This window comes from Nomascus leucogenys, chromosome 21 (genome assembly GCF_006542625.1).
Source record: "Nomascus leucogenys isolate Asia chromosome 21, Asia_NLE_v1, whole genome shotgun sequence".
Lineage (NCBI taxonomy): Eukaryota > Metazoa > Chordata > Mammalia > Primates > Hylobatidae > Nomascus > Nomascus leucogenys.
The window spans coordinates 60279017-60303063 of NC_044401.1; the positions used below are offsets into that span (position 1 = coordinate 60279017).

Below are 24047 nucleotides of genomic sequence, written 5' to 3' on the forward strand. Positions count from 1 at the left end.
AGCAACCACTAACCTACTTTCTAGCAGTATGGGTTTGCCCATTTTGCCATTTCATCAAAGTGGAATCATACAACATGTGCCCTTTTGTGACTGACTTCTTTCAGTTACCATAATGTTTTCAAGGTTCATCTATGTTGTAGCAAGTATCATTTCCTTTCTATGATTTGATAATAATATTTGATTGTATGGATACACCATATTTTGTTTATCCGTTCAACCATTGATGGACATTTGGATTCTTTCCTCTTTTTGGCTATTATGAATAATGTTGCTGTGAGCATTTGTGTACAAGTGTTTGTGTGGACATACATTTTCAGTTCTTTTGAGTGTATTTTTAGTAGAATTTCTGGATCCTTTGATAACTCTAATTTTTTTTAGAAACTGCCAAAGTGTTTTCCAAATTGGCTGAACAATTTTACATTCCCATCAGCAATGTTGGAGGGTTCCAATTTCTCCACATCCTCACCAACACTTGTTATTTTGTTTGTGTGTTTTTATAGGCTTCCTAGTGAGCTGAAATTGTATCTTACTGTAATTTTTATTTGCATTTACCTAATGACTAATACAGCTGAGCATATTTTCATGTGCTTATTTGTCATTTGTATATCTTCTTTGGAGAAAAGTCTATTCAAGTTCTTTTCTTATTTTTTGAATTGGATTGTTTATTGTTGAGTTATAAGACTTACTTATATATCCTGGACCCTTATCTAGACCCTTATCAAACATGATTTGCAAATATTTTCTCCCATTCCTTAGGTTGCCTTCTCACTTTTATGATAGTGTCCTTTGATCCACAAAAGCTTTTAAATTTTGGTCAAGTCCAGTTGTAACTACTTTTTTTTTTTTTTTTTTTTGAGATGGAGTCTCACTCTGTCACCCAGGCTGGAGTGCAGTGGCGCAATCTCGGCTCACTGCAAGCTCCGCCTCCTGGGTTCACACCATTCTCCTACCTCAGCTGCCCCAGTAGCTGGGACTACAGGTGCCCACCACCACGCCTGGCTAATTTTTTGTATTTTTTAGTAGAGACGGGGTTTACACCATGTTAGCCAGGATGGCCTCAATCTCCTGACCTCGTGATCCGCCCGCCTCAGCCTCCCAAAGTGCTGGGATTACAAGTGTGAGCCACCACACCTGGCCCCAACTACTTTTTCTTTTGTTGTGTTTTGGATGTCATATTGAAGAAATCATTACCTAATCTAAAGTCACAAAGATTTATGTCTAGCTCTCTTCTAACTATAAACATAGTTTATAACTATAGTAATTTTATAATAGTTGTAGCTCTTACATTTGGGTCTTTGATCCACTTAGAGTTGATTTTGATATATGGAGTGAGGTAGGGGTCAGTATTCATTCTTTCGTGTGTGCATATCCCGTTGTCCCAACACCATTTGTTGAAAAGGCTATTATTTCTCTTATTGAATTTGCTTGGTGCTCTTCCCAAAAATCAACTGACCATCGATGTATGGATTATGTTTCTCCTTATGGCAGTACAATACTGTCTTGATTATCATTGTTTTAAATTAAAGTTTGAAGTCAGTAAGTGTGAATACTCCAAATTTTCTTTTTTTTTTTTTTTGGCTATTTGGGATCCCTTGCATTTTTGTATGAATTTTAATATCTGCTTGTCCATTCAGCAAATTAGAAAAAAGGCAAAAGGTAATTGGAATTTTGATAGGGATTGCTTTGAATCTGTAGACCAATTTGGAGAATATTGCCATCTTAACAATACTAGGCCAGGTGCAGTGACTCACACCTGTAATCCCACTTTGGGAGGCCAAGGCAGGAGGATCACTTGAGAGCAGGAGTTTGAGAACAGCCTGGGCAACATAAAGAGATCCCATTTCTACAAAAAAATACAAAATACAAAAACAAGACTAAGTCTTTCAATCTATGAACATGAGATGTCTTTCTATTTATTTAGGTCTTTTAATTTCTTTCAACAATGTGTTGCAGCTTTTGGTGTACAAGTCTTACACATCCTTGGTTAAGTATATTCCTAAATATTTTATTTTTAGTGGTATTGCAAATAAAATTGTTTTCTTAATTTCATTTATTCATTGTTAGTGTATAGAAATATAACCGGTTTTTGTATATTAATCTTGTATTCTGCAACTTTGATGAACTTATTAGCTCTGATAGTTTTCTGTGTGGATTATTTAGGAGTTCTGTATATTATATCATGTTATTGGTGGATAGAAATAGTTTTACTTCTTCCTTTTCAATCTGGTTGTTTCATTTCTTTTTCTTGCCTAATTTCCCTGGTTAGAACTTCCAGTACAATGTTGAATAGAAGTAGTGAGGATAGACATCCTCATTTTATTTCTGATCTTAGGAGGAAAGCTTTCTGTCTTTCACCGTTAAGTATGATGCTAGCTGTAGGTTTATTCATACACGCAGCCTGAAGGTTTTTGTGTGTTCTTCCAGATATAGTTTATTCATATATAAGAAAATAATTTTTAACATAAATACTATCCTATATATACTGGTCTGCACCTTGCATTTTTTAACCTAACAATATATCTTGGAGATCCTTCTAAGTCAGTAAAGAACTTTTTTATTTTTAGAAAATGTTGCTTAGTTTTTCATTTTATGGCTATACCATTATTTATTGAATGAATTCTCTATTGAAGGATAGTCTAACTATCAGCAGTATTGGTCACATAAATTCAAAGTCAGCAAATATTTATTTAATCTCTACTACTTATTTAACCCCTACTGTTGTATAGAGCACAATAAAACTTGTTAAAGAAAATAGAGTAGCCGGGTGCGGTGGCTCACACCTGTAATCCCAGCACTTTGGGAGGCTGAGGTGGGTGGATCACGAGGTCAGGAGATCAAGACCATTCTGGTCAACATGGTGAAACCCCGTCTCTAATAAAAATACAAAAATTAGCTGGCCGTGGTGGTGCGTGCCTGTAATCCCAGCTACTGGGGAGGCTTAGCTGAGATTGCGCCACTGCACTCCAGCCTGGGCAACAGAGTGACACTTCATCTCAAAAAAAAAAAAAAAGAAAGAAAGAAAATAGGGCCTAACTTTTATTCGCTCCATTTTCCCACTTTCATTTATGGGAATACTTCAGCAAAAAAAAAGTTGTTAATACCATTTCTTCCAACTTTGAAAATTTCAACAGAAGAGTTGAAAGGATTGTACAAGAAAAATCAAATAACAATTACTTAGATTCAAACATTTTTTAAATTTTGCATCTTTGTCTATAATGATACATTATTTGCTTTGTTTGCTGAACCATGTGAAAGGTTTTCTTCATTTAAAAAAATTTTTTTTCTTGAGATAGGGTTTTGCTATGTTGCCCAGACTGGTCACAAACTCCTGAGCTCAAGCTATCTGCCCACCTCGGCCTCCTAAGATGCTAGGATTACAGGTGTGAGCCACCACACCTGGCTTAAAAATTTGCATATATTTAGGATATCTAAGTGAGGTTTCTTACATGCATATATTGTATAGTGGTAAAGTCTGGGCTTTTATTGATATGAAAGTTTTAAATTATAGATTTCTTGACATTGTCTTGAAATTTCTTGACATTTCTTGAAATTATAGATTTGTTGATATTCTCTTACTTAACCACAATATCCTTATCACACAGACATTAAACAATTTCCTTATAAAATATTATCAAACATCTGGTCCATATTCAAATTTTTCTATTTGTCCCCCAAAGTGTCTTTTTTAGTTATTATTTTTTTTTTTAAACTAAAATTCAGTCAAGATCCACACACTGCATTTCTGTTGTTATCTCTCTTATTTCTTTATCTGTAACAGTTGCCGTTATCTTTTTTTAAAAAAATAATATTGACATTTTGAAGAGACTAAACTAGTTGGCTTTTAGAATGTCCCACATTCTAGATTTGTCTGATTGTTTACTCGTGGTATTGTTAATCTTGCTTTTTTATTCCCATGATCTTCTGTAAATTTGGAGGTGAACTCTAATGGTTTGATTAAATCCAGGTTAAATATTTTTGGAAGAATATTTAGTAAGTGAAGCTATATAGTTATAGCATCCTATCAGGAGGCATATGACGTCAACTTATTGCCCTTCTAAGTTCATCTCTCAGTTTAAGTGGTCTCCACTAGAACTCTTCATTGAAAAGGAAAATTTTTTTCTTTTAAGCTCTAAAATAGCCACTGCTTTAACGATGAGAAAATGTCAAAGACCTAGAATTGGAGGGGTGGGGTGGAATCCATTTGCTTCTTTTCTTCCATATATATCATAACTCCAATTAGTGGTTTAGATAACTTTTAAATACAAATAGAAATTTAGATGCAATAGTGTTGAGAAGCAGACCTCTATTTTACAAAATAGATGCAAGAGTGCGATAGATCACATGGGCTCCTACAACTCAGAGCAGCAGGGCACGATCAGCTTATTACTCAGGGGTCCATGGAAAGGTCATTGCATTAGAAAGCCAAATCTGAGACCAAGGTTTCAGTCTCTAATCTGCCACTAACTAGCCATGTGACCTTAACTCATTTAACTTCTCTGGTCTCCAGTTTTTCTCCATGACTTGAGATGGTCATTATCATTCCTACAGCTTTGACAGCTCATAATCCTATGATTTCACTTTGTGAAAGATATTAGAACACATTTCTTAGATGTACAATGTGAGAGCTTTTTTTAAATTTAAAAATCACAACACTTGAGAATTTCAATTAATCTCATAAATAAGAAATGCCTACTCCATGTAGGTGCTCAATAGGTATTCTTGTAAACCAGGACACTGGTTTTCGTGATTGCATTTTGCTGTGTTCATAATCAATGCCTGTATTCCACAGGACCCTGGGAAATTGTTTGATAGCTAGGTCACTTTTTCTTTTTGTAAAGGGTTGAATTGTGTCCTCCTGCCAGATTGATATGTTCAAGTCCTAACCCCCTATCCCTCAGTAATTCAGAACATGGCCTTGTGGCCTTATTTGCAGATTGACAAACTGGTTGTTGCAGATGTAATTAATCAAGTTAAAATGAGGTCATTATGGTGGGCCCTAAACCAATATAAATGGTGTCCTTATACAAAGGGGAAATTTGGCTGGGTGTGGTGCCTCGCACCTGTAATCCTAGCTCCTGGGGAGGCTGAGGTGGGAGGATTGCTTGAGGCCAGGAGTCAGAAACCAACCTGGGCAACACAGTAAGACCCTGTCTCTAAGAAAGGTTTTTGAAAACCCGACTGGACACAGTGGCATGCACCTGTAGTCCCAGCTACACAGGAAGCTGGGTCGGGAGGATCTCTTGAGCCCAGGAGTTCAAGGCTGCAGTGAGCTATGATTTTGCTACTGCACTCCAGCCTAGGAGCCTGGGTGACAGAGTGAGATACTTCATCCCTTTAAAAAATAAAATAAAAAGATAAATTTAGACACAGAGACACATAGGAGGAATACCATGTGAAGATGAAGGCAGAAATTGGGATGTTATGTCGCCTACAAGCCAAGGAACAGCAAAGATTGCCAGCTAAACCACCAGAAGCTTCCAGAGAGGCCTGGAACAGATTCTACCTCACAGGTTTCAGAAGGAACCAACGTTGCCAACATCTTGACCTTGGACTAGCCTCCAGAACTTTGAGGCAATATATTTAGGAGAGTGAGCCTTCACTAGACATTGAATCTTCTGGTGACTTGATCTTAGAATTCCTGTCTCCAGACAGTAAGAAATAAATTTCTGTTTCCTTATAGATTATCCAGTTTAAGATATTTTGTCATAGCAGAAGGAATGGACAAAGACAATGACCAAGTTGAAAAGGTCTATTTTTTTCTTTCTTGCAAATTCTATACAAAGCCAGACACATTTTCTGAACTATTCATGGGATACTTTGCTGCTATTGTGTCTCTGGTAGGTTTTTTGTGCATATGTACATTGGCACGCGTGTGCACTCACAGGCACATGTAAGTGAATTCTAACTCATTCTTTCAATAGATTACAACTCTTGATACCAAAAAGACAGACTAGAACTCATTATTCTCTAACTGAATTTAAATCTCTTAGCTGTTTCAGCATACATATGGTCACATCTACAATACACAAAAATTATATTCAGACTTTTGAGTAAAAATCTCAATAATTCTCACACTTCCTATATGGATATCAGAAAGATATCAATCATAGAAAGCTATAAAGGGACCCAGTTAAGTAGAAAAGGCTTCTGAGGAATATAGATGTCTAAGATGAAGACTGATCTGCTAAAAATTTCCATTCATTTCTAGCTTTTGCTATAATCTTAGAATGTGGAACTGTTAATACATGTTGTACTTGTATCATTTTTTAAGAAAACACAGATGCAAAAATACTTTTGTTTTGTTCAGATGCATGGCTTCAGAAAACTATATGAATCTAGTGGTTTTATAAGAACTGCTTCATCTATTCTAACAGTACACTTTTGTTCTTTGAAAGAATTTCCTCACCTGTGCCCTGATGATTTCTGTGGTCCCTTCCATTTATAAAATGCTATCAGTCTAATTTAAGTCATGGCATATCTACTCATTTCTTTAGGGATGCTTCTGGAATCATTGATAGTTATCTCACAATTGTCACAGTGCTAGCATGAATTTTTCAAATATGGCCCTTTTCAAGGGTGACATTCTGATATAAGCCTTTGGTATGGTTTGGCTCTGTGTCCTCACCCAAATCTCATGTCAAATTTTAATTCCCAATGTTGGAGATACGGCCTGGTGGGATGCGACTTGCTCATGGGGGTGGTTTCTAATGGCTTAGCACCATCCCCCTAGTGCTGTCTCGTGATAGAATTCTCACAGGATCTGGTTGTTTAAAAGCATGTGGCACCTTCCCCCATTGCTCTCCCTCTCCTGCTGGCCATGTAAAGATGTGCCTGCTTCCTTTTTGCCTTCTGCCATGATTGTAAGTTTCCCAAGGCCTCCCCAGAAGCAGAAGCCTAGCCTATACAGCCTGCAGAATGGTGAGCCAATTATACCTCCTTTCTTTATTATTATTTTTTTTGAAACCAAGTCTCACTATATAGCCCAGGCTGGAGTGCAGTGACACGGTCTCAGCTCACTGCAACCTCCACCTCCCGGGTTCAAGCAATTCTCCTGCCTTGGCTTCCCAAGTAGCTGGGACTACAGGCACATGCCACCACACCTGGCTATTTTTTTGTGTTTTTAGTAGAGACAGGGTTTCACTATGTTGGCCAGGCTGGTCTTGAACTCTTGACCTCAGGTGACCCACCTGCCTCGGCCTCCCAAAGTGCTGGGATTACAGATGTGAGCCACCATGCCCAGCCTTTTCTTTATAAATTACCCAGTCTCAGGTGTGTCTTTTTTTTTTTTTTCTTTGAGATGGTGTCTCGCTCTTTCACCCAGGCTGGAGTGCAGTGGTGCGATCTATGCTCACTACAACTTCCGCCTCCTGGGTCCAAGCTATTCTCTTTCTTTAGCCTCCCTAGGAACTGGGATTACAGGCATGTGGCACCACACCAGCTAATTTTTTGTATTTTTAGTAGAGATGGAGTTTCACCATGTTGGCCAGGCTAGTCTCAAACTCTTGACCTCCAGTAGTCCACCCACCTCGGCCTCCCAAAGTGCTGGGATTACAGGCATGAGCCACCGCACCTGGCCAGGTGTGTCTTTATAACAGTGGGGAATGAACTAATACAGCCTTCATTAATGATTTCTAATAACAAAATCATCTTGCAAACCTATCAAACAAGTCCAGCTTTCATTATCAATAATTTAACTTTCCATGCCTCTGATTATATACTGTGATTAAAAACACAGAAATTAAGAGAAGATCAATAGATCTGAATAAAATGGGGGCAGTAATTAGTTTTTATGCTTATTAATGAGTAGAAATTTATGTATATCTGGATGTCTGCTATGAAAATGTAAGCATAATGCATGTTTCTGCTTGAAAAGAAGGTCATCTTGCAAAGATTAAGGGTTTTCGCTTGTTTTGTTTTTTGTTTTTTTTTTTGTTTTGAGATGGAGTCATGCTCTGCCCCTCAGGCTGGAGTGCAGTAGTGCGATCTTGGCTCACTGCAACCTCTGGCTCCTAGGTTCAAGCGATTCTCCTGCCTCAGCCTCCTGAGTAGCTGGGATTACAGTGGGCAGCATGACGCCCGGCTAATTTTTTTTTTTTAAATAGAGGCGGGGTTTCGCCATGTTGGCCAGGCTCGTCTCAAACTCCTGACTTCAAGTGATCTGCCCACCTTGGCCTCCCAAAGTGCTGGGATTACAGACATGAGCCACCGTGCCCAAAATTAAGGTTTTAAAACAGTTCTTTTTTGCAAAAGGTAAAGTGACTGGCGATACATGAGGAGCTTGTGTTCATTCTAAAGACAACTATGGTTCATAATTAGATGCCATAGGGCCAGTGACAAAACTCCTACACTTGTGGTTGCAATTACAGTGGCTTCCTTAGGCGCACCATTTGGAGTGAAAAGTCGTTATACATAACATTCAACTTCTGTAGTGGTAGAGGCAGAGTGGAGACTTCAGATTTTCTTCTCAGATTCACAGTGTTATAAAGACAAACAAATGAAAATCAAAATGAACTGCTAGGAGCTCAAAGGACATAGCTCTGACAGTATCATCCTAAAATACTGACTTCGCCCAGTCCCATGGAAGTTCTAATAAACACCAGAGGAGGCATTCATCCAGGGGTAAAATTTATCCCATAAAAATAGTCGTTTCTTTAGGGATGCTTCTGGAACTATCAACAGTTATCTCACAAAGAGTTCAGAAAATGATTCCATAGTTTCTAATTTATCTTTTCAAGTGTATGTCCTAAGAGCCCAACTCTGGTAATTACATTTTCAAAACCCAGAGAGATATAAGTAGAACTCTGACTTATGTCACAAAAATGATAATAACGAGTGATCAAGTTTAATCTGTTTCCAGATTTTCTAATAATGTTAATGGCATTACAGTGTTTGGCTTCAAGAAATGATGTAAATAATGCATTTTTAAAAAGCCAACATTTTTATGATCTCATTTCATATCTGTCAACTCAGGTTATTCAAGACATCCATCACTGTATACTGAACATTGGTCCATTTATTTGATTTTGCTTGGATCCATGTGCTTCTATTAAAACCTGTGCTAGAATTATGACAGTGAATTTTTTAACATTCACACATGTGGCAAACAGAATTATTTTGATATTTACTAATTCATTTGTTTTATAATCTTATAGGTAGTTCAGGCTGCCAAACGCAAGCTTGGTGAGACTTTATAAAGGCAGGGAAGGATGAACTATTTAATATCATTAATTATTCCTGTTTTGTTCACAGTGATAATCAGTCTTAGGACACCTCAAGACATGCCCTGAGTTTGGACTCTGCTCTCTCCTTAAACTCTCCAATATTAGCAGATATGCAAGAACTCAGGAAGACAACTGTTGATAAAGTATCAGCTAGTATCCAAAAAGACCTAAGGCCCATATGTAGCTGAACATTATCACATCCTTCATCTCACCCTGCAATAGAAGAAGGAGTGCTCCTTTTCCATGCACTCACCTGAGGATGTGCTGTCTGTATTCCTCTTTAAGGGCTGGGCCATGTTTACACTGTATATGTGCACTCCCCCTTCCAAACCTGGTATAGAGTGTCCTGATGCTCTCCCCTTCCTTCCTTCAAACCTTAGCTTGGATATCACTTCTTCTAGGAAGCCTTCTTTGACTATGCTAAGATGGGGCAGGGGTCAGGGCTGCCACATTGCACAGCTGCAGGGGACATCATTCAGCAAAGTCTCAGGATACAAAATCAATGTGCAAAAATCATAAGCATTCCTATACACCAATAACAGACAAACAGACAGCCAAATCATGAGTGAACTCCCATTCACAATTGCTTCAAAGAGAATAAAATACCTAGGAATCCAACTTATAAGGGATGTGAAGGACCTCTTCAAGGAGAACTACAAACCACTGCTCAACGAAATAAAAGAGGACACAAACAAATGGAAGAATATTCCATGGAAGGCCATTGTGTTTCAAGTGAATCCTGACCCCTCCTGGAGTTAGGCCATGGAGCAGCCCCCTCACAGGCCCTTCTTCTCTGCTTTGGTAGCACTCTGGGTTTACTTCTTCCAGGGACTTCACTGCTAGATTGTAATTGCCTGTTTCCTTGTCTACCTCTCCTCAAGGGCTGGGACTATATCATAGAACACTGAACTTGACGCAGATGGTGTGCTCAGTAAAAGCTACTAAAGGATTGAACGTGTTGTTGAGTTGGATGGCCATGGGTCCAGCATTTCCTGAGGGGCAGCCCTGATCAGCCGGTTGCTGTGGTCTTATTTTGGAAGAGGGGTGCTACTAAACCCATATAGAGGGCTTCCTATTTCTTGTTGCTTATGAATATCACCTACTGCCAGGCCCCGGGGCCTTGTGTACTTTCTCAGAGAATGGGACCGTGTTGGGAGCTAGAATGGGAGAAAGAGGGGCTGAATAAATCCAGGAATCCCAGCCCTCCTGCAACCCCCCTTCTCTTTAATGAGAGAGACTTGTAAGTCCTAAGTTCAATTTTTAGTGACAGATGATTCTCTAATCAAGAAGGTCTGACTTAATATTTATTTATTTAATGAGCATATAAATATATAAAGAAGTATTAAAAAATCATTGAAATCAAAAAAAGTTGGTTCTGCTTTGTGGAAAACAAATCCTTCTGCTGTAGTATATTTTTCCATTAAAAAAAAGTTGATTTTCAGAGTCCTGCCAACGACATTCTAAATGTAAGTGCTAGATTTGCAAATAGGCTTATATTCATATTTAGAGAATATGCATATTCAGAGACTTATTATTCAGGAAATATTTGGTTATCTTCAGACTAAGTAAAACTTATGGCTAAAAATAAGAGAGGTAACATATAAATAGTGGGGAAAGTTAGGGAGCATGAACAGCAGCCATGGCAAGAATAGAACTGAGAGGAAGAGGTAGAGAGAACTGCATGTTATTTTTCTGTTTTGGTTTTTGCCTTCACCACTACCTAAAATTCCATTCCATTCCCTTCCATTCAATGTAACAAACATTAGCTGGGTGCCTGGCACTCAGAAGATCTGAAAATGCAATTTTTGCCCCCATGTTCTTAGAGCTGGATGGGCAAGATATAATGGAATAAGGTTGCCTCTCCAACATCCTCTCCTCCACGATGATGTAGCCACTCTGTAGTTGTGGGGCTGGACTTCAGTTCCATAGGTAGCACTGACTCGTATAAACCTGTCAAGGTAGCCCTACTCCCTGCCAGTGATTGGTTCAGATACCCAGGCTCCAGCCTGGCATGGCATTCCTTAGGCCACAGTGGCTGGTTCAGGAATGGTGTGTGACTCCATTTAGGCCAAGGAGATAAAAGGGAGTTTTCTGAGGATTCCAGGGAAAGTTTCCTGGCTACAAAAATAGAGAATAGACAGCAGAGTATTCTTCTTATAGTCCCTATTGGACAGGGATAGGAGGCCCTGAACCATTGCATCCTCTTGTTGTTTGTCTCGGGATAAACATCGTAAACGCAAATCAGTAGAGTCAATAAAATCACAGAGAAATAGATCAAGAACTCTGATCCAACTTTGCTTGAACCTGCACTACTCCTTAACTCTTAGTTCTATGAGTCAGTAGATCTTTTTTCTCGTTAAGGCGGTTTGAATTGGTGTTTCTCATTCTAACTGACGCAAGTGATAAGCACACTGGTACCTGCAATGCTTGTCAGAAGATGATACATAATAGAAAGATTACCCAGGGAAACAAAGCAAGGTCTAGCGGGGATGAGATCCTGTACCTAGTCGTAATAGAATGCAAATAATAAAAATATTGTTAATTGAAAGTTAAACTAGGCCCACAAATATGAAATAATATCTAACAAAGCAAATAGCAAATATTAAATAAGAGAAACCTAAGTTGGAAATGAATCATAGAATTTGAGAGTTAGACAAGATCTCAAAGCTTAGATAGGAAAACCCCTAGATTTCCTGTACAGAAATAGGTTCTGAGAGGTTAAGTAACTTGCTGAAAATCACACAGCTAAGTCAAGCAAGGCTGAGGACTCGGCCTTCTTGAATTCCAAATGGGGTTCTTTCTGCTGCATTACATAGTTTCCTCTCTGAAGATATAAAATGAAATAGGAAAATGGTATTTCTAAATGTCAGCATAGGAAGAAGAGTGAGGAAAATACTGCATTTTTATTTAACGGGGATTTGGGAGGCTCATAATAGAAATTTTGGATGTTTTGTTTTTAAATAAGACCGTGGCCTTTTCTAAAAGGTTGAGCATATGCTACAGTGTGGAACCACCTGGGGTAGCACTGTTGCTATGCGCCCCACCAAAAGCAAGGCAGGGCTGGTTCAACCCATGCTCACCCCAAACTTGTGACCTGTCTCCAGCTGTTAATTAGCTGGCTGTTGCTAAAGTTAGACTCTGTACATTCTTTACAAGATCAAAAGTCAATCCATAAGGAGTCAGACCAATAGCATATTCTGCCTGGTGTCCACCCCAACACTGGCACTGTTTTTCTCTCTTTCTTCTTCTACATATTAAGTGAGGTAGGAAATTCCAATTGAACGACAGTGCTAAAACAGCAGTAAAACAGATCTCCAAGAACTGGATTCTGTCTCAGGTGCTCTATTTTAATTGCTCTAAGATCTTAAACACGTTGTTTTATCTCTGAGTCTCCATTTCCTTGTGTATTAAATAACAAATGCCCTGCCTCCCTTCAGCGTTGCTGTGAAGATCAAAAGAACTGATGATTGTGAAAGCAGTAGGCAAATTCTACAGCCCTATGATCTAACTTCAGGCCCCTCAGTTTAAAGACAAGGGAGCCCCAAGCTACTGACGGATTTCCTTAGGTCGCCCAGTCTCTTAGTGACAGGTAGAACTACCCCGTCCTAAGAACGAGGAGTGACAACCTCCAGGACAGAGATTCATAGTTACAATCAAAACAGCCACAAGATTTGCTAGATCTATTCAATAGCTCTCTTGCGAAGCTATATGTGAATGTTGGATTCTATTCCCTCTTTTTCAGTGATGCCCCAGATGTAATAAAACATTATACACAATGTCAAGAGAGATTGCTGTGAACAATCTAGCACAATGATGTCTGTTTCAAAAACAGTTTCCAGTGCTATTTTGCTTTCTGGCTAGTGAAAAAAAAAATTCTCAAAGAACAAAACGGAATTTTAACAAAGGAAATGGAATTATTCCTTATGAACTTGCATTAATATTACAGCCATTCAATAAATTATCCTGTTCTTTAGAGCTTTCATAAATTCTCTTTTACCCTGAATTTGAGAGCCCTGCAACTTGAATACTTGAGGGATTTATTCACACTTAGAGTCTCCAGGGTTAACAGTTTAAACAAGTGACATCTCCGCTTCACTGAAAAGGACTCTGAGATCTCATGGTCTATCATATTAACATTCTTTCTATACTTTATGTATTTGTCTGTTTGTGGCTTTCCATAGAGGGAATTGAAGCAGCTTATACAAATATAGGCTCTGCTTAAGAATAAAATAAACTGAAATGAGTTTGAGGAAAGAAAAAAAATATGGCTAAGAAAATATAGGCTGGGTACAGTGGATCATGCCTGTAATCCTAGCACTTTGGGAGGCTGAGGCGGGAGAATTACTTGAGGCCAGGAGTTTGAGACCAGCCTGGACAACATAGTGACACCTTGTCTCTAGAACAAACAAAAAATTAAAATTAGCTGGGCATGGTAGCGTGTGCATGCAGTCCCAGCTACTCAAGAAACTGAAATGGGAGGATGGCTTGAGCCCAAGAGGCCATGGCTGCAGTGAGCTATAGTCACACCACTGCACTGCAGCCTGGGAGACAGAGTGAGACCCTGTCTCAAAAAATAAGTAAAAAAGAAAATATGATGGTTAATTAGATAGATATATGTATATGCATATTTGAATATGTGTGTGTGTGTGTGTGTGTGTATACACATACATACATACCCAATAGCCCAATTCACTTGCAAGCAGTAGAGGATTAAAAAAGACTAAGCCTCCTCACAGCCAGTGCAAAGACAAGTCATTGCTACCTGGTGATTGGCGTTTGGCTTATAGTCAGCAGCCTATGCTGGGCTAGAGAGAAGGGGTGGAAGGCAAGCTTGGCTTATAGCCAGTGCTGTGTATGCAGCCATATAGTGAATGCCTTCATGTGCACCCTGAACTCTGAATATTCACTTTTAAAACATCCATCTGTCATCCATCTAGTGAGCTCAGGAGAGTGGCTGCTTAACTTCTGGGGTGAGTAATTCATCTACAGATTCACCTACCCCAAGCAAAGCGGGTAATATTTAAACTCAAAGCCTGCATTTGCTCTACAGAAACCACTTGCAGAGTCGGCTGCCTTGGTAATGTATTGCCCTAGGCAACTGCTTCTTCTGACTCTGTTCTTTTCCCAGCTGGAGACATTGTTCCGACTTATTTGTATGAGTTAATGCTTCTTGGGTACCCAGAAACCTATTCCCAGAGCTCACTCATTAGTCAAGTTTTTTTTTTCACTAATCAATTATGTTCTCTTTAAACTAGCTAATCTGAAGAAAAGCAAGTTAACTAATTTGGAGAAGGGTGTTTAAATCATTGTAATATAATGTTTTCGTGAAAAGTGCTTCTGTGAATGAGAGTCAGGTTGTGTACATGGATGATCCAAGAGGTCTTGGAATTTGAAGACTGAGTCCTTAGCTTGTGTTCCCACCTAAACATTTTCCATTTTCTTTCTTTCTTTCTTTTTCTTTTCTTTCCTTTCTTTTTTTGAAACAAAGTCTTGCTCTGTCACCCAGCCTGGAGTGCTATGGCGAGATCTCGGCTTACTGCAGCATACACTTCCCAAGCTCAAGCTATCCTACTACCTCAGAGTCCTGAGTAGCTGGGACTACAGGTGTGCACCACCACACCAGGCTAATTTTTTAAATTTTTTGTAGAGATAAGGTCCCACTATGTTGCCCAGGCTGGTCTTGAATTCCTGGGCACAAGCAGTTCTCCTGCTCAACCTCCCAAAGTGCCGGAAATACAGGTGTGAGCCAACACACCCAGCCCTAACCTAGACTTTCTTCCCTCTTCACGTGTTCTTCTTTGACAGCAGTGTCACATGAACCGCTTCTGCCCTTGTTGAAAGAAGAAACTATGAAATGCCAGGACAATAGGTGTGCAGGGGGTGGTGAGCTTGACATACATGAAATAGTCAAAGAATGGGCAGCTTGATTCAGCAGTGTGTATAATCATTAGTTTGTGATCATTTTTATAGTCGCCATCTGCTTACTAATAATGTTTTTAAAACAGGACCTTAATTCAACCTCTACAGATTGCTTGTGTTAAATTATTTGGTCTATCTCACAACTGGTGAGAACTTTTCAAAGAAAATTTTTTAATGCATTTATACAGACTTGAATGTTTAAATTAGATGAACATATCATCACTTTTATTTTAGTCACAGTTTCCTTCTCTTGTTTTGATGTGCTGTTTGACTTTTTGCCTTGCCAACCCAGATTCAACTGTCTTCAAAATATCTTCAGCTATCATTTAAAAAATCAGCTTTCTTTTCTTCAGATAATTCTGCAACATGAAGAATTAAAACAATATTGTCTAGTTGTGCTGTCGACTCTTGTGCAATCTTCAGGAAGCTAAATCATTTTCATGTGGCTGCTTAGGTTTTAGAGCAAGGTTCCCATAAGCATATGCTCTTTTTTGGAGAATGATGATAATTCTGTCTGTTTTTCTTTCCTATTCTTTGTGATATAGAAAATATAAGCGGTACAGAGGATATAAATTACTAAGAGTCTATATGCCTTTAAAAATGCATCTCCTAGTCAAAAGATTTGTATAATTTTTGTTGAACAGTACAGTTTAGGAAAAGAAACTATAAATCTATAAAACTGATATCTATCAAAATATTTTCTATGGGTTCTAATTTTTTCTTGTCCATCTGTTGCCACAAACTTACAAATGAGAAATAGCAATTATTATGAAAACACAAAAACCAAAGAGTGCTTCCTTCCAGTTTTGGAATAGGTTATATTATTTTGTATGTCTTCATCTAAGGATGTAAAATATCATTGGAAACCTCAATGACTCTATGAAGTAGATAATTTTACATTGTTTTACAAATAAAGATAATGACATATTAAGAAGTTAATTAAGTCCTGGGATCATATGGTCACACCCAAAGATGGATTTTAAAGTTCAAATTCAAGGATCAGAAGTACAATTGGCCACCAAACCACTTAAATAGGAATTTCCAGATTCTGACACCAAGGCTGCATTTGACCTAAGGATCTGAAGGTTGACTGGCCAAAATTTTTCTCTATCTCTCCTCTCTTCCCTCTATTTAGTCAAATACATTGTAGAATGAAAAATAGGTTTTGTAGCTGTCTTGCTCTCCCAAAACTTTCATCTGTAAAACAGAGATTATAATACTAACGCTTATCTCATAGAGTCATTTTGAGGAGGAAATAATAACATGTAAAGACTTTATTATACACCCAGGAACATAGTAAGTACTGGACAGTCAGCCCTCCATATCCCCACGTCTGCATCCAAGGACTCAACCAACCTCGAGTAGAAAATATTCAAAAAAATACGGATAAAAAATACAAATAAAAATGCAATATAACCCTATTTACATTTTATTAGGTATTATAAGATTACTTATAATTTAGAGATGATTTAAAGTATATGGGAAAATGTACATAGGTTATATGCAAACACTATGCCATTTTATAAAAGGAACTTTAGCATCTTGGATTTTGGTATCCATGAGGAGGTCCTGGAACCAATCCCCATGGATACTAAGAGATCACTAGAAATGTTGACTACTATTATCATGATGATCAGCAAATAAAAGAATGAAATGAAGGGCGTCAAAACCTCTTATTGCAGAAGGTTAAAAGAGTGCTTGCTGGCTGGTCGGTGTGGGGATGCATGCTTATAGTACCAGCTACTCAGGAGGCTAAGGTAGGAGGATTGCTGGAGCCCAGAAATTTGAGGCCAGCCTGGGCAACATAGTGAGAAAGTGTCTACTTTTTTTTCCAAAAGGCTGGAAGGAAGAGAAGACTCTTCTGTAGACATACAAATCTTGCAGCAGAAATTCTATCAATACTATTATTTTTATCTACCTACCTATTACCTAGCTAATATCTGTATATCAATTATCTATTATTATCTATTTTCTATCTGTTATTATTATTGTTTATTACCCTATTATCCAAGAATAAAGTTTTTATCCTGTAATTGTCCCATTTACCCATGGCCAATTGACGAGGACCAAAGATTTTATCACAGGGATAACAGAAGAAGCACTGAAGTGGTAGCCAGCGACCACTTATGAAATTGCCAATATTTGATGTCATTTTAACTAAATAAGCATCAATTTCATATGATTCAGCCTAATAGACCTTGAATCCAGATACATCCAGGCAAAGGATTCAAAACCAAAGCAGACAGTCTATTTTCTACTGTTTCTTCTCACCTACTTCCAAAACGTGAAACAACCCTAGAGTAAAAAACAATAGAATAGGAAATAGTGATTCACCAGAGCTGTTGGAAGTTTAGAAAGTATTGATATAATTAATTCAATGCAATTTCAGTTGGTTGCTTTTCCATTTTCAAAAGCCATTTTAGATGTAGGAAATGACATTTTCTAAATATAAAATATAAGTAAGTATCACATTTTAAAAAAAAATTATAGCTATTTCTAGCATGAAAGCCCATTCTCTCTCTCTCTCTCTCTCTCTGTCTCTCTCTCTGTTGTTAAGAGAGGGTCTCACCCTGTCACCCAGGCTGGAGTGCAGTGGCCCGATCATAGCCCACTGCAGCCTCAACCACCTGGGCTCAAGAGATCCTCCCACCTCAGAGTTCCAAGTAGCTGGGACCACAAGCCCGTGCCACCACATCTGGCTATTTTTTCTTTTTAATTTGTTGTAGAGACAGGATCTCACTATGTTGCTCAGCCTGGTCCATTGTCTCTAAATGGGATACAGATATGTGAACAGTTTATCGTAGATCAGCTTTACTTTTACGGGACAAGGTTATTTTTAAATAAAATTCTCTACTGCCTTAGACTATATATTCTTGTTATGTGTTAAATATCTCTATTTTTGAAGAGAATTTTAACAAGATAATTTTATACCTCCTTCTCGCTGTTTTCTGCTTCCTTAATTGGTCACCTAGCTAATGGAGCTTTCTATTTGAAACATTGCAGCTTTCCTGTCAAGGAGACGGAGTCAACATGCTGTAATTATAGCTGTCTTCAAGGGTTGGATTATTATTCTGTCGATCTGACTTTCATATAAATGGAGCAGCTACCTATTGTAGTGTATGTGCACTGTTCACCCAAACGGAGTAAACTCAGCCTACTAACGACATGACGTGCCCTCCAACACACAATTACATTTCACGGCAGTTCAGAGGCTTTCCAATGTAACATCTGTAATACAATTTTCCCTGCCAAAGTTTTACAAATCGCACATTCTGGCAAATGATCAACAATACCGAATCAACACTATTATTCACAGCTGGATCTCCTCAGGAAGATAAGTTGGAATATTAATCTGAAGTTTTCTGGAAAGCTCCCATGGTACCTTAGCTGAAGAGATGTTAAATTAAACAGCTCCTGATATGGAACCAGCGGTTTGAACTATAACTGAGTTAGATAACTTAATAGGGGAAGGCTATGATGTCATGATGCAGGAAATGACTAAACATTTTTTTTTTTTTTTTGAGACGGAGTCTCACTCTGTCACCAGGCTGGAGTGCAGTGGTGCCATCTTGGCTCACTGCAACCTCCAACTCCCTGGTTCAAGCGATTCTCCTGCCTCAGCCTCCCGAGTAGCTGGGATTACAGGCACGCGCCACCATGCCCAGCTAATTTTCGTATTTTCAGTAGAGACAGGGTTTCACCATGTTGGCCAGGATGGTCTGGATCTCCTGACCTTATGATCTGCCCGCCTCCCAAAGTACTGAGATTATAGGCATGAGCCACCACGCAATGACTAAATATTACTTTGCAGTATTCCTGGATTTAGGGAGGGAGTGTTAATGGCATTGCGTGGGCACTGATGGTAACCCAGGTCAGTGAGACTTTAAAGGGACCATTACTTTGTCCTTCTTTCTAAAGTTTCAGGCATTAAAAATGTTAACTTGTGGCTGGGCATGGTGGCTCACGCCTGTAATACCAGAACTTTGGGAGGCCAAAGCAGGAGGATCACTTGAGCCTGGGAGTTCAAGACAAAGCCTGGGCATCGTGGTGAAACCCTGTCTCTACAAAAAATACAAAAATTATCCAGGAGTGGTGGCATGCACCCCTGTAGTCCCAGCTGAGAGGTGGGAAGATCCCTTGAGCCTAGAAGGTTGAGCTACGGTGAGCCATGATGCTGCCACTGCACATCAGCCTAGGTGACAGAGCAAGACGCAGTCTCAAATAATAAAATAAATAAAATAAAATAAAATAAAATAAACTATTAACTTGTCCAAGATCCTGTTTCACAGCAGTCACTGATGAGACAAATGAAACATTTCGGGGCACCTTAAAAAAATCCCATCAGTGTGGCAGAGCTAGTTTTATTATCTCACTTCCCAAAAAAGCCATGAGACCTCACCAGCCATGGTAGAATCTATGTAAAGCTGAAGGAATTTGGCCCTTTAATGATGCACAAAGATGTATGCATGGATTTTGCAAGTTCCTACTTTCACCTTTATAAATGCTGGGTTTCATCCATGTTTTAATTGACTGGAGTTTTAAACAAAATAAATACTGATACCATAGTATGTAATTTCAGAGACTTTTTTAAGTACAAAAATGTATTTGGGCCCCAAAATGTATTTGGGCTATGTGCTGCAATTGATCTTTCACAATATGAGAAATCCAGGCCCCAGCTGACCTGGGAGTTAAGAATGATTTTTTACATTTTTAAAGCATTGTAGAAAAGGAATAAGAATCAGCAGAGACCATTTGTGGCTAGCAAAGCTTAAAATATTTCCTAACCGATCCTTTGCAAAAAAAGTTTGCCCACTCCTGTAGTCAGCAGCTCCCCTACTGTGCGCAGTCTATGTGCCATCTCAGACTAGCAAAGGTGAGTAAAACCATCCCTGCCCCTAATCAATTTACAATCTGCATCCTTAGGGCAAGAGCCTAGTAAGCAAAAGGCAAAATAAGATGGCACCAGATAAGGGCTTCAAAGGAAGAGAGACCAGGTTTGGTGGGGAAATAGGGGGTGGCTTCTTAGCAGGTTTTCTTTAGATGAACCTTGAAGATAAAAAGAGATTTTGATGAATAAGGGTGGGTGAGATGCAGAGGGTGTCAGCGCGGTGTCCTGGAACCAGTGAGTGATTCCATTTCAGAAGCATCTGGGGAGGCTAGCGGGTAGATTCTAAGGCCAGAAAGAGAGGAGAGGGTCGTAGGCTGGAGACTATCATGAGGAGTGTATATAGAGGGAGAGAGGGGAGATTCCTGCATTTAGAGGCCAAAAGGACACCAATTTGCACTTTTACTTTGGTGTTGGAAAGAACCGTAGTCTCATATGGTTACACGGAAGTGTTTTATGATAATCAGTGAAAAATGAGGAAAATAGTCTCTCTCAGGCTGAGCACCTAGGAAATGAGTGGCTCTTGGCTGTAAGTCAATGAACAACATTAATATATTCAGTTACCAAGTCATCATTAACACATAAAGCACTGTAGGGTTTCAATCTATTCATCAGAATTCTTGAAAGTCCTATTTTAAGGCAGTTCAAACAGAGGCGAGGCAGCTGAACTTGGTGAGGTTGCCAGGAACACCGAGTTCTGCCTCCGAATTTGCTCCTGACTCAGTGCCTGACCTTCGGCAAGCACTCAATGTCTCACTATCTCAGTTTCCTCAGCCATAAAATGGGGATAACAGACCTTAGCCACCTCATAGGAGTGTCATAAATGTCTGCAAAAACCTTTCAAGATAAGTGCTCCTGGAAACGGACAAGGTGGGGAGGGTTCTTTTTCAATCGTCTAGGCGGGAAAACGAGGTTATCAAAATTAAAATAGGAAACTACTTTGTGAAACAGAAATGATTGTGGATGAATGATGCAAAGCCTGCAGATGATTAAAGGTACCCATAGTCTACCAGTTAAAATCTCCGTCAGGATTTTCTAAATTCACGTCAGGACATCTTCTTTGTTGTTGTTTAAGGATGGAAGAGAACATTAAAAATCAGACAATCAGACAGGACCACCTTAGAGAATGTGGTCTCAGACATCTGTTCTATCTGCTTTTTCGAAGCTTAGAATATTCTGCTCAATTCTCTGGGTATTATTCAGTTATAAAGGTGCAGAGGGAAGCACCTCCTTCTGCACCTTCTTTACTCTGTAGATTTTCCTAATCTGTCCTAGAGAGGGACTGTGGCAGGGTCTGCAGACAGAAGGGCTGCCTCGTAGCCAGCCATCTTTGTATGACCACTGCCATTGGCCGTTGGTGGCCGAGGAAGACACTAAAGTCTCTTGAGAAAGCTGAAGACCCAACCCTGAGATGTACCCACACTGCACCTGGAGCAGACAATTGGGCTAGAAGACAAGTTCTGCTCTGTTCTGGAAAGTGTGAGTGGTAAAATATTTATTAGGATCCTGCTGAGAACACTTGCCATTTTAACCTTCTGTCTCTCTCTCTCCTTTTCTTTCTTAAATAAATTTTTACCTTACAGTTGTCCAGAGAGGAAAGACAGGCCAAAATAGTTCAGTATGCTGTTTTACTGGGAGGACAACAGCTTAAGCCACAAAGCCCTGAGTTTGACCCTAGAACTCTGTGGCTACTGATGACTCATCTTGAAAATTATCAGATTGAATCTTCTCTACTGGTTTGATAACAACTGATGAGTGGAAAAAGAACGCCAATCAAATGCGCATGCTTAATGAGCAGCCTCGTTATTCCCCTCTGCAGATTTGTGCTTGGATCATCTACACTTCCCTGTATGTTGAAGAAGATATGCTATCCATGCAATCTTTGTGGACTGCTTGATTAAAAAGTGGATAAACTGTCCTCAGGCCCTTGGAGTATGGTGCCTGTGTGAAGAGGGGAATGAGGCAGAAGTAGCAGTCAGTGGTGGCTGAAGTAGGAGAAAGTGCTTGCTAATGAAATCTTGATTTTTCTGTGGCTTTTCTGTGCAATTGGGTGGCTAAGCAGGAAAGCCATTGGAACTTCACTATATCAATTCTGCCTTTCTTGTTTTTTGGAACTCCAGTTCACCAAGGCTCCCTGCCACTCTATCCATCTATAACTTTTCATCACTTTTTCCTCAAAGTAAGAAGTGTGTCCCAGAAAATGTGCCTTTGTGACTCAGCAACATTTCAAATCCATCTGAGCCTTCCCAGCGTTCCAAAAGAAATACTGATTTGAATTCAGCTGCTTAAAAAACCAGTCTCTAAGCAGGCAGCTTGAAACTTCCTTACAGCAATAGCTTAGGCATTGGAGGGGAAATTGGTTTGTTTTTAATTGTTTTAATTTTTCAGTTAATTCATTTGCCACCTGCTTATGTATGATCTTTTGAGCCCAATACTCTGCTAAATTAACCTTGATTTTCTTTCTCTCTTTCTCTCTCTCTCTTTCTCTCTTTCTTCCTTTCTTTCTTTCTTTTTGACAGAGCCTTGCTCTGTCGCCCAGGCTGGAATGCAGTGGCACAGTCTCAGCTCACTGCAAACTCCGCCTCCAAAGTTCAAGCAATTCTCCTGCCTCAGCCTCCTGAGTAGCTGGGATTACACGCGCCCGCCACCATGCCTGGCTAATTTGTATTTTTAGTAGAGATGGAGTTTCGCCCTCTTGGCCAAGCTGGTCTCGAACTCCTGACCTCAACCTTGGCATCTCAAAGTGCTGAGATTACAAGCATGAGCCACCGTGCCTGGTCTTACCTTGATTTTTTTTTTTTTTTTGAGACAGAGTCTCACTCTGTTGTTCAGGCTGGAGTGTAGTAGTTCGATCTTGGCTCACTGCAACCTCCATCTCCCGGGTTCAAGAGATTCTCCTGCCTCAGCCTCCCAAGTAGCTGGGACTACAGGTGTGGGCCACCACACCTAGCTAATTTTTTGTATGTTTACTAGAGACGGGGTTTCACCGTGTTGGGCAGGCTGGTCTTGAACTCCTGACCTCAGGTGATTCACCTGCCTTGGCCTCCCAAAATTCACACACCCGGCTCCTACCTTTGGTTTTTAAGTCAAGAGGGAAAAAGTCGAAATTTCTATTCAGTTAAATTATATACCTTTGGACATTGAATCACTTTTAGTATAACAGTAAAAATCATGTATGAATCACCAACAATTTCACTCCAACAGGAAAGTGTGTATATGTGCACAAAAACATTAGATTGTTCACACCAGTGCTATTCATAATAGTCAAAAACTGAAAACAACTCAAACATCCATCAACTGTATGTATAAATAAATCATGATATATTCACACCATGGAACATAACAGTGACAATAAATGAACCACTGCTACACACAACGGATATGAATTTCACAAACAGAATGCTGAGCAACAGAAGCCAAACACAGAAGGATACACATTTATGAATCCATTTGTATGAAGTTCATAAATAGACAAAATTAGTCAGTGGAGATCATTCTCACAGAAGTCTGAAGGGTAGTTGTCTTTAGGGAGGGGGATATAGTGGCTGAAGTGGGTATAAGGGTTTTCTGGGGTTTGGTGATGGTACACCAGCATATTCACTTTGAAAATTCATTGAGCTGTGCAATAATGATTTTTCAAACTTTTGTATATGTATGATATGCTTCAATAAAGCTTTGCTTAAAAACACACATAGTCATTGCTATGGTGTGAATGTTTGTGTCCCCCCGTTCACCAAATTCATATGTTGAAATCCTAACCCCCAAGGCGATGATATTAGGAGTTGAGGCCTTTGGTGATGATTAGGTCACGAAGGTGGGGCTCTCATGAATGAGATTCGTGCCCTTATGAAATAGGCCAAGGGAGCTGGTTCACCGCTTCTGCCACGTGAAGACACAGTGAAAAGATGGCCATCTATGAACCAGTAAATGGGTTCTCACCAGAAACAGAATCTGCCAGCACCTTGATCTTGGACAGGTCAGCCTCCAGCAGAGTAAGAAAATTAAATTCTATTTATAAGCCA

General features: G+C 39.3%; 1 long non-coding RNA gene across 2 annotated transcripts in view; it reads left to right on the plus strand.

Annotated features, from left to right (window-relative positions):
* Positions 1–23712, plus strand: part of LOC100588387 — a 77321-nt gene extending 53609 nt beyond the window's left edge. Inside the window, exons 1-3 of one of the 2 annotated variants that reach the window (XR_121713.3) lie at positions 14066–14191; positions 19857–20013; positions 21609–23712. This is a non-coding gene — a long non-coding RNA (uncharacterized LOC100588387). Of the gene's footprint in view, positions 1–14065; positions 14192–19856; positions 20014–21608 lie in introns of those variants that run through there. The other variant, XR_004027553.1, reaches the window with a different exon arrangement.
* The last annotated feature ends 335 nt before the right edge of the window (positions 23713–24047 follow it).